Source organism: Ursus arctos, unplaced genomic scaffold, assembly GCF_023065955.2.
Source record: "Ursus arctos isolate Adak ecotype North America unplaced genomic scaffold, UrsArc2.0 scaffold_19, whole genome shotgun sequence".
In the NCBI taxonomy this organism is placed as follows: Eukaryota; Metazoa; Chordata; class Mammalia; order Carnivora; family Ursidae; genus Ursus; species Ursus arctos.
This window is the reverse complement of record NW_026622863.1, coordinates 32,804,698-32,821,497: the sequence shown is the minus strand read 5'-3', so window position 1 is coordinate 32,821,497 and position 16,800 is coordinate 32,804,698. Positions and strand designations below refer to the sequence as shown.

At 45.1% G+C, this 16,800-nt stretch overlaps 1 long non-coding RNA gene across 3 annotated transcripts in view; it reads left to right on the top strand.

Moving 5' to 3' along the window:
* The window catches only part of LOC113252518 (uncharacterized), a 512,658-nt gene that overhangs the window by 118,719 nt on the left and 377,139 nt on the right, over positions 1–16,800 (top strand). For 2 of the 3 annotated variants that reach the window (XR_008960202.1, XR_006409039.3), the window contains exon 3: positions 2,207–2,510. The exons of the other annotated variant lie outside the window; for it this stretch is intronic. This is a non-coding gene — a long non-coding RNA (uncharacterized LOC113252518). The remainder of the gene's footprint in view (positions 1–2,206; positions 2,511–16,800) is intronic. 3 annotated transcript variants of the gene reach the window in all.

The window sequence follows — 16,800 nt, the reverse complement described above, 5'->3', positions numbered from 1 at the left end:
TCCAGGTTTATTGTGTTTCTGATCACCTGTTTATCTCCATAGTTTTAGACATTGAATATTTTTAAAACCAAAAGATTTCACAAGCCCTTGAGGTTGGCTGATGTTTGCTAAAGTCCCAAGATCAGGTACAAGATGCCACTTGTGGTTTAAATGCAAAACACGAGGGCAGCTGTTGCAGGAGGGGGGCCGGTGGGATCAGAGGTGGTGCAGAGCAGTGGTTCTGAGCACGAGCTCTGTAGCTCAAGGAATCTGGTTCTCAAGCTTAATTACTAGCAGCCAGATCTTCCACAGGCTTATTGAGATGACCTCCCGTGTCCTTATTGGCAAATGGAGTTATTCATGGTTCCTGCTTCACGGGGCTGCTTAGAAAGATCACCCGAGATATGTGTGGATTGCTCAAAGCAGTGCCTCACTGTAAACGCTCTACCCCCTAACCACCGCCCCCAGCCTAGTGGGAAATAGCCATGGGTCTAGATTGCTGCTCCACATCTGCCACTTACTAGCTGCGGGACTCTAAACAAGTTACTCAACCTCTGTGCCTTGGTTTCCTGCTTTGTAGATGAGATGATGGTAATACCGACAGCGCTGGGTGGAGATCAGGTGTGCTATTATATACAAAGCACTTAGGACTGTGCCTGGCACTTAATTAGTCATCAGCATAAGTTGTTGTGGTTTTCAGCTGCTGTGATTCCTTATCACCTGCAAACTCTCCCCTTGTTGGAGGAGAAAGGCCCCGGGTTCCTTGCCAGAGTGAATTCTGGGCAGGGCATCTGCACGAGCTTGCCTGGCTTACAGCAAGCTGCCACTGGGAGATGCACTGTGTCCGTGACAGCTCCAATCAGCCCCGAACAAAAGAGCACCAGGCAGTCCTGCCGACTGCCTTTGCTGGGGGGATGCAGGGTTCTTCTGAAGGTCACAGGCGGTCTGCTTTTGTGTTTTTGTTGTTTATGGGATGGCCTGCTTTGTGCTCACGTATCCACGCACGCACATGCACACAAACACACTGTGGCCACTGGCCTGGGAGGGCCCAGGTGTGCTGTTGGCTCCTTCTGCCCCTGTGGGGTCACCTTGAAGAACATGGGTGTGACCTGAGGGAAAATAGCTTCCTGCACACTCAAGAAGGGAGAGATCTTGTATCTTCCTATTAGAAGGGTTGAGAGTAAAACCCATTGAAAACCATGAGACCTTCGTGAAGTGCTTGCTAGTCACTCCATCAATTGTTGAGGCATTTGTGGATTCTTTAGGAGACGTTTAATGAATTGCTTTTCTCTGCAAAGGGAAGAAGGTTCAGAACAGTAGGACTCTGAGGGGCGTGGGGGTTTGGTCCTCAGTGGAACTTTTGACCCTAGTGGAGGAGACAGAAAATACATGAATGCTCTGAAGGCCAGAGGGAGGTTGGAGGAAAGGAGGAAGCAGGCACAAGAAGTCAGGCTGAGGTGGAAACTGGGACAGAAGGTTTCTACTGGTTCTGTACAGAGGCACTGTGATAACTGGGCTGCCCTAGCATCCTGTCCCTGATTTAAAAATGTCTGTCATGCACAAGCCTGCCATATTCTACCAGGGTCTTATCCTCCAGACCTATAATGAGACTCTGCCCATGGCAGAGATTTGAGAAATAAATGATTAGAAAGAACCAGGATGTTCATTAATAAGAGAATGGTAAATAAATGATTGTATAAACAATGGGATATTACGGACTTGTGAAAAACGAATAAAGTAGATCTCTATATGGTGACAGGGAAAGATCTCAAAGCTCTTTTGTTGAGTGAAAAATACCAAAGGCAATATGAGTTTGGAATGTTCCCCTTGGTGGAGAGAAAAGGAGATATACACATAGGCATGAAATAACATACAGTGAATAATGCTTGCATTTAAAGGCAGGGCCTGGGTTCAGGAGTTTGAAGGAGACTTAACTTCTTTCTATAGGCTATTGGTATGCTTTCATTTTTCCCCATATGTGCACATTTTTTTTTTCAGTCAAAGGTAAGAGCAGAGAAAGAAATCTGTCCTCTGCAGTGAGGCACAGAGAAGCCTGTCCAGGGGAGCAGACTGCATGCCTGGCGGCTCTAGGGAGAGGGCACATCTATAGTCCTGCAGCCTGAAAGAGTCCTTCCAAACCTTTTCTCAAAGATCCTATACATTGTCAAATCTTGTAATTGGTAGAAGCATCTCATTGCTGGCTTCCCAATATTATGTTGTCCCACAGGAGTGTTGACGGAGCTTCATGTGAATGAAATTTGTATCCATCTGTCTTGTTCCCGAAACCAAAGTAGTTTGGGGTAGAAGAAAGTGGATTTCCTAAAAGGACCATGTGAGAATCAAGAAGCATCTCTTTTTAAGACTTGCTAATCAGAAGAAAGGAGCAGTTCACAGTCAGCTTGCATGAGTAACAATCTGTTGTGTTACCACCCCTCTGAGACTGGATCCAGGGAGCACTGGACTTACTCTTCCAAATTGCTGAAAAAGACTGAGCTTCTGCCCCAGCTGGTTCAGTGTGCATGCAGCTTGAGGTGAGTCCCCTTCCCTCCCCGGCCTTAATTTCCTTATTTGTGAGAGGGAGGGTTGCTCCCTGCCCCTGCAGGGACCCTTTGATTCTGATGTTCTGTGGTTTTATAAAACTTAGTAAGAAACAGAGAAGGGATGTAAGAGAGATTCTTCTAGCCTGTGGATATCAAGATGGAACTGCTGATACTTGCTGGTTGTATCTGTCTATACCACTTTTGACTTAAATATTTGGCTCATTTAAAAAACAACACAGAGTTCACATAGCTATTTTAGGTTTTCTGCGTCCCAAGTTTGGACCGGGACTGGTGTTGATGACCCATGTTGGATATATTTGCTCTAGAGATTCTGCATATGGCGGAAAGGGTACTGGCCCCAAATCTGCAGAGAAGCATTAACTCATTCTACTTTTCCCACAGTGCTCTCTGGCCCCTGTCACCAGGCCTCCCAAGGGTTGTGATCTTTCAATTCCAAAGCCAGGATGTTTTCTAGCTGGTGTTTCTGAACTGTATATAATGTTACTTAAAAAAAAGAAAAATTCTTTAAAATGCTTAGAGAGCATAGGGGTGGGTGTGGGTAGAGGAGTGGCGGGTGCTATTCATTAGAATTCCTATAGAGTAATCAAATCTTTTCATTCCAAAGGGTGTTATTGCCTGGGAATTAATATTAGATCTGATTTTGAAATAAGCCTAATGATGATGACTTTTGGGGGGTATATATATTTTTATGCTATATTTGCATAAAGCCCTTTTCTCAGCTTGGCATATGGAAGTTAAAAATATGAGTTCTGTCTTTAAAATTCTTGTTGGCCTATTATCCAGCAGAAAAGGTAATTGCTTGTAGGGACCACAGTTAGGGAGGCTGACTTAATGTCCTTTGAAATGTTGCTTTTGAAATTAAATGGTCTTCTAGGTGCGGAAGGGCATGGGCTAGGCCGTGGTGGGAGGGCTCAGAAGCCCTGGCGTCTAGAGCCTTTGGGGCTTTTCTAGAGGCCGATGCTAGATGTGGTGGAGAGGTCAGCTTAGCATAATACATTTTCACAGGCTTTCTCCCTTGTCTTCTGAGCCACAGCATCACCTCTGTTATTTTCTGATTTCCCATTGCTGTCTACAGGATGAAGTTAGTGCACACACAGTATAGTGTTTCATCCTATATTTGTTACCTATTGCTGTATAACAAATTACTCCAGAATATAATGACTTCAAATAACAAACTGGTTATTTCAGTTTCTGTGGGTCAGCAGTTTGGGGTGACTTAACTAGGTGGTTCTGGCTCAGAGTCTCTCTTGACCTTCATTTTCTTCCCCTTTTCTTTGTGCACAGTTTTCTTTCTGCTTGTAGTGCTTTCCCTCATTAAGTGGCAAACTCCTATACATCGCACAAAACTCAGATTAAACAATCCATGTTTTTATTTTTCCCTTCACTCTCACTAGAAATTGGCTTCTACGTCTAGGCTCCCATGACATTTGGACATTCCTCTATTAAAATGAGATCCTCTGATTTTTTAATGTGTGTGTGCATGACGTCTAGATCTGAAGTGTCCATTACAGTAGACAGTAGCCACATTTGACTATTTAAATATAAATTTAAATCAAAATAAAATAGTAATTTCAGTTCCTCAGTCACACAAGCCATGTTTTAAGTGCCAGCTAGCTACACATGGCTGATGGCTACTGTGTTGGAGAATGTAGAAAACTCTTCCATCATCATAGATAGTTCTATTAGAAGCAAAGTCTAATGTGTTATCTCTTTCAAATCTGGGGTTTTGTCTTCATCCAAAAAGCAGGCTTTTTTTTTTTTTTTTTGTCTAAAGCATTAAGTATTTGACCTGTTCATCTTTATATTTCCTGTGTCTGACATAGCGTTTAGTTGAATAAACTGGGAAAGTGGTTTCGGAGCTTTTCAGAGCTTTACACCGAACACTGAATGTCTTGTCACTGGGACTGAATGAAAAAGGATGGTGTGGTAGTCAATGTTAATTGATTGGCTCAATCTCTATTACAACACCCTTCTGGAGTGTCACCTTCTAGCCAGAGGTGGCAACAGGCACTGGCCATTGGGAAATGTAGGTATAAGTCTGCTCTGGAGTTCCTGGGAGTTCTTTTGATTTTCCAATACTGTTGTTGTCACAAAGACCTTTTATACCAGATAAGGTTTCATTCTTTTTCATCTCTACTGGAGTACCAGTATGAGGGGTGGGGCTGCAGCAGCCATTTTGTGGCCATGAGGTGATGAGTGAGCATACTGAAAAGACAGAGCAAATGATAGGGAAAGGTGAGCATAACTCTATGCAATCTCTGCACAGCACTGGACCACATTTATCCAGGTTTCTTGTGTGAAGGAAAAAAGTACATCCTTGGTTTTGCAGATATTGTGGTTGGATTTTATATTACTTGCAGCCAAATGCAATCCTAATGAACACAGATGGAATGAGTAGAAGCACCAGTCCCTCCTAATCAAAGGTAAGGGGGATTCTTTTCCAAAGCTTAGTTGCTTAGGACCTCCAGCCACAGGGAACACAGCAGCTGAAGGTAACATTTCTTACCAGATTGTCAAATAAAGAATTGGAGACTGGGCTCACTGGAAGCCCTGGAATGCAGTCCTCCCCAGGTTTGAGGAGTGTGGTGCTCTACTTGGTTACTCTACTTTTGAAGTCTTCGGGGAGCTTTCAGGCGGTTGTATCACTGGGGCTATTTCCCGAGGGGTGCTCCAGAGCACCTGTACCCATGCTGACCAATGAGACGTGTGCAACACACCATCAACTAAGGGCCAAGCCAGCTGTGGACACTGGACAGTCTTCTCTCTTCCCCATCCCAGCCTGCAGCAGAGCCTAGAAATGAGCAGAAAATGTTCTGGAATTACTGTGGAGTCTTTCATTTTATACATTTTTCATATTACACTTTTGACTTCAAGCAGGCTAGAGAAAATATTTTGTTCTGGCTAAACACAGTAAAGTTTGTCAATGGGTGAGGATTCCAAATATAACATGGTGTTTGTCTCATTTAGATCTCCTGTGTGTCACATTTGAATATGTCAGTTAAGTTCTTAAGTCCACTGAAGGAATGCTGTGTGGTGCGCTTATTGACCAGGGAAATAAAGACACTTGTTGATATTGCATAGAATGGACAAACTGAGCTGTAACTGTCAAACTCCATCTTAGCCACGGACTTTTGTTTGGCCACTGGTTTGCAAGGCTTTGAACCTTTCATTGGCCCAGAACAGCAGAGTGACAGCAAGCTAGATTTCAATCAACATACTCATGATTTGCCAGTATTTTGAGTAATAAATTGCTAGCTAATAAATTTCCCGTAGCTTCCTTTGTAAATGCCAGCTAAAGTCCTAAACATTCCGTGTAGATTTAATTACACATTTAGTGTTCCTGTAATTTTGAATTAATTACATGCCAAACAGATTTATGTTCTATGTACTTAATAAAGCTCCGTAAGTGCCCTTTTAGCAATCAATTGGTATTTAGGACCCAGTTTGTTTTTTAAAAATAATGGTTCATGTTGCTGGGTCTTGTTGTTCCTTCCATATGTTTGGGTGTTGATAGAATTACAGGCACCAGATGTTGATACTGAAATGAAAACAGAGTCACTGGCGGAAAGCAGGGTTTGGGGGTATGAGGTGAAGAAGGGAATGAGCTCGTACTTGGACTTCAAAGAGCCAAAGGAACTTCATCTGCAGGTTTGGGCTTTGGTGTCTGTCTCTGACCATGGTGTGGTAGAGAGCAGATACTGCAGTTGGGGGTAGAGATAAAGTTCAGGGAGGCGCAGCGTCCGTAGTTTCCAGCTGGTTGGCACACCAGTGGTCACTAGAGAATTTTATTTTTTCTTAAGGTGCTGCTTCTGACTGTTTTTTCTCGAGATATTTTTATTTCCAAGCTTATTGGGGATCTTGATTTTCTTTATTAAGTTTACTCAATGCCCAGCACTGTGCTAAGTATTTATATGTGTTGTTTTGATGATTTCTGATTTCTCATTACAATCCTCTGCGGTGGAGATACAGGTGGGGGGAACAATTTGTGTTTAGCGGATGAGGAAACTGAGATCCAGAGATGCAGAGTCACTTGCCAAGGTAACGGCGTGAGTATGGGATGCAGTGGGGATTCAGACTTGGTAGAGTACACAGATGTCTGACATCTTTAACTGAATTTTTATTTTGAGTTTTTGTTTTTAACCTACTGAGTTAGTCTGCTTGGGCTGCTATAACAAATCCCCACAGCCCGGGTGGCTTAAATAATAGATCTTTATTTCTTATAGTTCTGGAGGCTGGAAGTCAGAGATCAGGGTGCCAAGCATGGCCTGGTTCGGGTGAGAACCCTCTTCCTGGCTTGCAGGTGGCCACCTTCCAGCCTAGCGCTCATGGGTGGAGAGAGAGAGAGAGCACAAGCCCTCTGCTGTCTCTTCTTTTAAGAGCAGCAATCCCATCAGGGAGCCGTACCTCCTGACCTCATCTAAACCTACTCACCTCCCAAAGACTTCATCTCCAAATACCATCACCCTGGGGAGTAGGGCTTCAATATATGAATTTGGGGGGAGGGATGGTAGTCACAGTTCCATCCATACACCTCCTGAAATGGCTGATGATAAGTCAGAGGTCAGATCGGAGGAAAAATCCAGACTCAGTGACCTCTGGAATCTCTCAGGTTTGCATGATCTCTACGAGCAAACATTTCAATATATGCTGTGGAGCTGCCTCTCATTGACAATGCAGCCACCGCATTTCCTAAGAGCGTTCAGCAGAAATCTTCCTTTAGAGCAGAATTGGAAGAGGCAGGCTCTGCCCTCCGTAGTGAAGATAAAAGTGGCCTGGCGGGGGAATGCAGAGGCAGGTCGGGGTGACAAGCGGAGGGCAGCGGTGAAATGAAAAAGCAGCTCGTGGGGGCGGGATTGGAATTCTACATAAAACAGAGTTGCAGAAGTTCTCCCTGCGCAGAGCCAACGTCTGATTTCCCTTGTTGTCAGAGGTCAGGGAGGCCGGTTTACAAGTGCGGGATAAAGGATGCTGCGCTATCACTAAACATGTTCTGTTCTGCTGTGGGTGAATGTCGTTCAGGCAGGTTGCAGCCACCTGCCATCCCCCTCTGCCTCCTGCAGGAAGATGCATGCATGCAGGAGCAGCTCCCTTCTCTGACCACCTCCCACCCTCTGATGGGACTAGTGAACTCTATGAAGTAAAGGACGAAACTTGCCATTTTGCTTGTGTTCTCTCTTTATCCGGAAACGTCCCCAGGCCTGTGAAATTAAGCAGTAACAGCATACGGCCGCCATTATTGCTAGGTAATTGACTATGTATCCCGAGTGAAACAAAGGTGGCCACAGAATGGTAAAGTCAATTATCATTTATTAATGGTGGTTACAGAGCATAGCAGAGCAATTTATAAATTAAATTTTTAATTGAACAGCTTTCTATTTATACTTTTAAAGGTGGAAGGCAGATGTATGGGATAAAGCATGTGACCTTTAGCTGGTGACATGGTACATACATATGTTTTTGGAGATTCTTTTTAAATGAATTCTTTGTTAGGCCACCTTTGTGAGGCATCTTGTTTCCTTGAATGGAAGCTGCTAAATGTGCTAATTCTCTCCAGTCTGATTTGGGTGAATGGATATGGCAACTAGCATGTCTTTGTATGTGGGCCATAATGTGCGTTTTGTTCACACACGTATGTGTGTCCTTAAACATCAAAAGAGTACATGTAGAAACATGAAAAGAGATGTAAGGTTAAGCCAGGGGAAGTCCAGTGCTAACCTCATGAGACTTTTTCATCAGTAAATGTGCCGTTTTAATTGGTCCTAAAATGGAAAGAGAGTGCCAAAAAATCAGGGAAAAGATCACCAGTATCAGAGCTTTCATTGGAGGATGGTTTAGGCTTTGCTGTCTTTTGAAGGCCTTTTTATCTTTAATGAGAGAATGTTTAACTTGACACTACTGATTAGCTACAATCAGAATTTATGGTGGGCTGAATGAGTTTCTCCATTTTTTTAGGATTAAAAAGCTCCTTTCTAACACTTAGAATGAGTAAGTAAACTAATACGGTACCATCTGTGAGCTCAAAAACATGTTGGCTCTTTCCATTCATTTGTGTTGTGGGCACACACCTCAGTGGTTGTGGGAGAGCTTGTTTCTTCCATGATTTTAAAACTCACGAGACTCTGATTAATTTATATTCCAAGTCACACTTTCACCTACATGGTACCTCACGATCTGAGCCAGAAGTGAAGGTGACCTCCAGGGGGATGGTCTCACGGCCCTGTTTGGTGTGTGTTGTTTTGTTTCTATGACCACATGACTTAGCTGGTTCTCACTAAACCTGCTACATTCCACAGAATTGCTTGAAAGACACAAAGCTGAGCGTGAGTGTCTCCTTTCACCCGTTTGAGTAGTTATAGCTATTTGTTGGCCGCACAAACCATTCTGCTCTTCACCCTCTGCCTCCAAACACCCTTTCTTTACCCCTGATCTTTGGGGCCCAGGAGTGTTCAATGTTATGTACAGATGTTGCCTCATGCATGATAAATACAATGCGCGATTGCACAGCTGGAATTCCCGCAGACCCTCTGCTCAGCGAAGATTCCCTCCTGTCAGCTCCTCCTCTCTGCTATGAAATCAGCATCGCGCCCTTCCCTTTCTGTGTTTCCATTAATTTTTCCTCAGCACATCTGATTTCGATTGCAGGGTCTCTGGGTAGAGCCCTGATTAGCTTTTCTTTTGGAGTTGGTCCTCATGTTGCTTACAAAACGAGTGCAAATCATGAAAACGGTCCTAAACAAAATCCACTAGCTGGAAATAGTGTGGGGAGAGAATATTGCGGCGGGGTGATGCATATTTGAAAACTCGCTGAGTTGGAAGCCGTTTGCCAGAGATTCTACATAAACAGTGGTGATTGTCAGGACTTATCTTTCTTGCAGTATTTATTTCTGCTAAGAACTATTGAGCAGACCGTATCTGGAAGATTACGTCTCTCTCCTAAAAAAAAAGAGAGAGAGAGAGAGAAGAGAAAGAAAACCCATCATCTCTCTGAGGCATCCCACTTCTAGCTTCCCAGCCCACTCAGCACTGACTTGGAATTTTTGGCCCCAAATAAGCTTTTGTGCCTTTTTACATAATGGCTGGGCCCCTCTGTGCAGGGATGGGTCGAGTGACAATTTTCTGCATTGTGTCTGTGTTCTATGACTGGGTCAATAGTACATCCCTGAGACTATGAAAAATAGCTGTGGATGAAAACAAAACCATCATTTAAAATCCCCACAGTCGCCCCCACCCACCGTGGATGGGCTGACATTTGGGAGTCAGCGCCCAAGCTCTGGCAGAACAGTGCTGAGGGGGCACTGGGCCAACGTCATTGAGGCAGAGGGAAGCAGGTCCCCCCAACCCCCCTTCTCTATTCCAGCCAAACTTCCTGCTTGTGTTATAAATATTTAAAGCTACAGTCAACAAAGTTTAAAGACAGGGCAGTTAGGAAACCTAATCCTGTCTGCAGTGCCTGCTGTGTCCTATGGCCTGCCTCATCTATCCTTCAGAGCAAGGTCAATGGCACACAGCTCAGAGCAGACTGATGCAGACCTTCAGAGCAGGCTTTTCTCCTAAGGAAGGCCATCAGCCCTAGTGAGTGGCACAGACCTTTCATCTTATGACTCTCACTCTGCTGAGATTCGGACATGGAACAGTTGGCCAGAAATAAGCATTTTGAAGCAGCTTGCTCTTACAGATCCTTGCTTTGGATACTTTTAGCTCAACAAGCACGTAATGAGCATTCTGTGCTGTATTTGGGGGATGCAGAACTGAAAAGGCACAGACCCTCCCCTTCAGGAACTCACATTTATAGTACAGCATGATATACGCTTAAACATGGGGCCTTGTGGGGCTTATCAAGATATACACAAACTGCTGGGGGGTTTAAAAGACCTATTCGTTCATTCACCCAACAGGTACAGGCACCCACTATGTGCTCAGCATGGGCTAGCCTCCGGGGTGTCAAGGATGAAGCAAGGATGAGAGTGAGGAGAAGGCTCCACTGAAGGGGCTAACTTTGTGGGATCTCAAAGGATGAATAGGAGTTTTCTAGGTAAAAAAAATAGATGAGGATTGGGGAGAGGACATTCCTGGCAGAGGGAAGTCAAGGACAAAGGTATGCAAGTGGCTGGGGCATGACTAATGTAGACAGAAACCCCATGAGGAGTTTCCCCAGGTACATGGGTGCAGGACAGGCAAGAACCTTGTAGACCAAGGAAAACACTTTGGATTTTAATCAAGCTGGAGACTCTGGTTCCAGGGCCATGCCACTCAGAGAAGGAAGTATGTTTTAAAAATTGTTCCATCCAGATGGAAGCTCTTTTCCTAATTCTCACAAATACCTTGTTTATTATTCACTGTCTTGTGAAAACATGGAACTTGGCTTGCTGCATCCCTCATCCAAGGGGCAGAACCCCATGTAGGGTGGGAGAGAAGCAATTTCTTCCTATCTTGGCTTTGCTGTGGAGCTGACTTTGCCTTACCTGCCTGTCTACCCAAGCAGTTCAAGGATTCTTCTGGCAGAGCGGATGCTGTCTGCACTCTGCAGGGGTGAGGCCCAGGAGAGAGCAAGTCGTGCAAGTCCTGTTCTGGGTTAGCAAAAATGGATACGATTGCAAATCATACACTGAAGATGTCTCCATAGGACAGTATTGGTTAGGGGAAAATTGGTTAGGGGAAAATGGCAGGATAAACCCTGACTCAGAGATCAGTTTCTAGCTGAGGTGGGTGTCCTGCTTTCCTGAATAGAGCTGTCCTCCTAATAGGGGGGGAATCCCAAGCCTTAATTTTAAGGGATCCTCTTAATCAGCTGCAGCAAAACTTGAATTGGGTGGCATCAAGCAGTTTTTATGAATGACACATGAAGTTGCTTTAGAAAATTTTTTTTTAAAAGATTTATTTATTCAACAGAGATAGAGACAGCCAGCGAGAGAGGGAACACAAGGAGGAGGAGTGGTAGAGGAAGAAGCAGGCTCATAGCAGAGGAGCCTGATGTGGGGCTCGATCCCATAACGCCAGGATCACGCCCTGAGCCGAAGGCAGACGCTTAACCGCTGTGCCACCCAGGCACCCCAGAAAATAATTTTTTTTTAACTACTCTTCCCTCAGTGAAAAATTTCTAATTCTTTACTCAGCCTAAGCACGTTGGAGTTTACGGAGCATTCTCATATATGTATTCTTCACAGGAACTTCCTGATGAGCAGAGGCAGAGATTCTTAAACCCATTACATGGGTGAGAAGACACAGTCAGAGAGATCTGGGGCTTACTGTGGCATGCGACTGATTTTAGCTAGTGTGGTTCCCCAGGAAGTGTGGGGTGGCTCTCAGGGTCTGGACAAGGCCCTCTAGGGATTTGAACTCTGATCTCAAATCCTGAGGCAAAAATTTGATTGGGTGCCTTGCCCAACGGTTCTGGGGGCCGAAAGGACTTAATTTGATGCCAAGGAGCTGTGGCATCAGAAGACACGTTTGTATGTTGAAGCAAATGTGTGATTTGGGTCCTGGAAGCTCTGTGATGGCTCTGCGATTGCACCCACAGCAGGACACTGCCTTCTGTTCTGCAGTGTGGCATGTGGGATAAGTTCTCTGGCTTGACAACTGTCTCCAGTGGAGGTAAAGGACTCACACATGCTGGAACTCTCAAAAATAATCAGCTGGCGATCTTGCCCTGTGGTGATCAAATGGCAGAGTTAAGTGTGTTGCTGTGATTTAGTTTTATCTTTTGAAGTCACCTGTAGTAACTCTGTATGGCCTCAAAGAGGCTCCTTAAGACTTTGGAAGTTGGCTGTTTTGATTCCCAGGTGGTATCATATTCATCTCAAACATCAATCCTCTTCTCTCTGCCCACACAGAGAGAAGTACTCTGAAATCCTTTTTTCTCCTCTTAATCACATTTGCCCATGACTTGTTTTTGAGCTCTTCCCTGTACGTGGCCTTATTTCTTGTTCTCGCCCAGTGTTTCTATTCTCTGGTCACCCTTCTGAAATGCTGTACCATGGCATGCACGCCGGGCTCGAGATGGCTAGGCTGTGTACTTGGAAACCCAAGAAGTCGAGCTGTTGCCAGTTGCATTCAGTCCTGCGGGTGTCTCTGAGGCCCGAGGTTGAGTCATCGTGTGTGTTCATTCCATTTTTCACAGGGCCTGTCACTTCTGTGCCTGTTGTGCCTCTGCCTGTGATGGAGAAGTGGCAATCTTAGATAGTTCCAAAGATTGGGGTCTGAGGCTAAGACAGTGTGTGTGTGTGTGTGTGTGTGTGTGCGTGCGTGCATGTGTATGTGTGTATTCTGACCTTCATCCACACATAAAGTTCTGGAAGCTGTTGTAAAGTTGGATCACCCATGGATTCCCATTACCAGTTTGGACCTAAAATGGTAATAATTTTATTAGAAAGTGAGGGGACCTTAATCTACTCAGTAATACATTCCTGTAGGAAAGTGGCTCCAAAGGAACCTTACTTCCCTTTATCCAGGGATCGTGAATCCCTGGCCTTTCCTGGGTTTGTTCTACCAGAATGGAAATTGTTCCCTGAACCTCTTCTGGAGGACAGCTGTTGTGGGAGGACAGGGTGGGGTGAGGGAACTATACCCTGAGAAGGCTTTCATGGAAAACAAGATGTGGTTCTCAAGATGAGAGCCTCTCTGAAGCGACTAACTTCTTCACTGAGTAAGATGAGTTGTCCTGTGTGAGTGCGTGTGGAACGGGGACCATGTCCGGGGACCGAGGCCCATTTCCTGGATACCATGCTTCACTGGGCCATAGACACTGCTAACCTCAGACTTAGTGTCTGGGGGAAAATCGTCAGACTCTTTTTGGAGTTGTCTTTTGTTTTGTTTCTTTAAGAAGATTACCCAAGTGGTGGGCAAGTTGGGAAAGCAATATGGCTTAGCAGACTCTGATGACAGAGTGACTGGGTCAAGCCCTAGTTTCACTTGTACTAGTTGCCTGACCTTGGGCGTGTGATTCCATCTATTGTGCCTCAGTTTCCTCTGACTGCACAGTAGGAATCACATTACCTGCCTGTGACAGGCTGAAAAGGGATCCCCCCCCCCCGGAGTTATCCATGTCCTAATCCCTAGAACCCGCAAGTTTTCGCTTATTTGGAAAAAGAGACTTTGCCCATGTGATTAAGTTAAGGATCTTGAGAGGGGGAGATGGTCCTGGATAATCTGAGTGGGGCCTTAATGTCATCACAAGGGACCTCATAGAGGTAGGCGGAGGGAGATTTCACAGACACACGGAGGAGAAAGGAATGTGAAGATGGAGATGGAATAGAGAGAGAGAGATTTGAATACACTGGCCTTGGAAATTGGAATGACACAGCCACAAGCCAAGGAATGCCAACAGCCAATGGAAATGTCCAAAAGGAACCAGCCCTGCTGACACCTTGATTTTTAGCCAGCGAGACTGATTTTAGGCTTCTGGTTTCCAGTGCTGTGAGAGAATACATTTCTGTTGTTTAAAGAAATTTGTGGTCATTGGTTCCAGTGGCTACATGGAACTAATACACACTTCCATATTGTTATTGAGAGGATTAAATAAGGTAGTGCATGTAAAACATTCTGCATAGTCCTTGGTGTTATATAGCAAACTCTCAATAAGTATTAACTTTGATTATTATATTTTGAAGCTGGGAGGAAGATTTACATACAACAATGAAAACTGATTGAGAGGGTCAAAAGGGTGGTTGTCAAGTCCTGGCTGGCTCACTGTCACTTGTAAGCTGAGTTTCTGTTTTTCTTCTTTGGCAAGAGGAGGCGACAAAGTCCTGCCCGGTCTCCTCCCCAGGGTTGTGAGGATCAAATGAGTTAATGAACGTGAAAGCACTGTGCACGTCACTCACGTAAACTGTTAAGCTGTGGTTACAAAGACCAGGACCAAGCTGAAGCAACGTGGCAGAGGGCTGGGTGGGAGCTTTGTTCCTTTGGCTCTGTGAGGTGAGGTCATCTCTTTCAGCTTTTGTTCCTGCCTTTCTGAGCTCATTTGCTGGGTTTCCCCCTAATCCTGGCCCCTTCTGCCCTGAGTGGAGTTTCAGATGACAAAACTCCCAACAGTCCCAGCCAGCAGTGAGCCTCCCCTGGGGCATATTTATTCTGGTTTCCATTTTTAAGAGGCACAAACACAAATAAAAACAAAACCCCAAATACACTTATCTTAAAAAGGATTTGCAATGCCCACCATAAAGATGAGGTCAATGGATTCCAATTTAACTTTTACTAAGGGTTCGAGAATTTTTCAATGTATTTGTCAGGCCAGAGACCCATGAGACCCAGCAACGGGTGTCAACTTAGATGGGAACAAGTCAACCTTTGTCAAATGCTTGAAAGTGGTGAATTCATCTGTAAAGATACCCAGCCTCCCAGGAAATGTGCTGTTTTAGCCTGAATAGGCAAAGGACAACACACAGGATGAAAACAAACTGGCCTTGATTTGCTTTGTCTTTTAATGATTTTCCAGTAAAGTCCTTAGACTCCCTAAGATGGTCAGAGGTGTATGTTGTGAAGACAGCCCATCGCTGAAGGACTTGGCAGATTCCTCCAGTTCATTTATTCCAGTCTTGTCACCCACTGAAAATAAAGGACCCTGTTCACATACCTTCATTCATTTAGCAAAAATGTTTCAAAAACCTCTGCATTCTAGCCATGGTGCTAGGCACTGGGGGAATGATACTGAACACAATGCATGTGGGTTCTCTGGAGTTTGGATTTGAGTTGGGATAACAACATTAACCACACAGTGATACAACATTGACAAATTACAACTGTGCTACACAGGGGCACCTAGTACCAGGAGCCTTTCCAATGGAGATTTCTCTTGCCAGAGACATTGAGCACTCAATTCAGGAGACATCCAGGGATCCATTGAACCAAAGGAAGGGGAACACATTAGATTCAGAGACAATAGTGTGTTCGGAGGCCCAAAAGTGCAAAAAAATATGGCTTGACGTGGGAGGAACCAAGAGGAAGCCAGTGTGGTAGTGAACAGAGGAAAGAGGAGAACTGGGGGTGAGGCTGAAGGAGTAGTGGCGGCCAAAATGGAGGTCTTGTTGGCCGTTATAGGGTACACCCTATTAGGGGAAGATTTACTTCCCCGGGCACTCACTCCTCGAGGTGTAATGGTCTAGAACTTCAGCTGTGGGCTCCCCTGGCCTGTCTAGTTCCCACACCAGTCCTTCCAAGGTAGGACCATTAGAAAGCTGACTCTCAAAGACAGGTGCTCTGTAGCCCATGGTGGAACCCAGCTCAATGCCAGCCTGGAACACAGAGTCTGGAGAGCATACCTGCCAAGCCCAGTCTAGGTCTCTGTTTGACCTAGTCCATGTGTAAGGGTTTACCTCTATTTCCCTGCAGATCTAGATCTCTGTTCTGAACTCAGCAGGGCTTGCTTTGGCCTTGAAGTCCTCTTTGTCTCTAGTTTGTCCATTTACTCAGTAAGTATTTCTTGAGTGCTTATCTTGTGCCAGGTACTGGGCTAGGCACTGGGGATACTGTGCTGGCATGCTCCCTGCTCTAGAGAAGCTTCCAGTCCAGTGTGTGGGGGTGGGCAGGATCTTGGACCCTCCACAAGCAGTTATCACTTTCCCCTTTGCCCATTGTCCAAACCTCCTGTTGTCAGCCTCCATGGGTTGCTACCCCCTGCCTTCACTAGTCACAGAAGCTTGCAGATAGGCCAGACTCTAGACCATTTGCAATGGACTGCAGTAGTCCTCCCTATAATGGGCCAGGGTTAGTTCCTAGTTTGGTCCCAGCTCCATTCTCTTGCACCTTGGGTGCCTAGTCACAGCTTCAGGCTGGAGCTGAGACACCAAAAGTATCTTGTGGAGGTCTGCCACCCTGCAGTGTGACTCCAGGTGCCCAGAAAGGCCGTCTTCCTTGTTATTTCCCTGTGGGCACAGGTCTTCTGAAGCCAACATAAGTACCTTCAAACAGCGGCATATTCCCACTTGCAAGCAGTTAATGAACTGTTACTGGTAATGGTTAATGCCCTGTGAAATCAGTCATTAATTGTAGAAACAACTGATTTCAGAGAGATCATGGCAATTATGAACCGTTTATGACAGCAGTGGCATAAGAAAACACACTGCCATGTTGCCCATTCATCACAAGGGAAAGAGTTTGCAACATGACTTTGAAGTTGTCTAACAAGTAGTGGTCATGGGCTGCTGAGCCTCCTGCAACCGCACTCTTAAAGCCCCAGCTACAAAAAAATGAAAGTTTGCAGCTATGTTCCTTGAGGGGGAAAAAGTACACCTGCAGAAGGCCGGCTGAAGGAGGCAGCATTGGA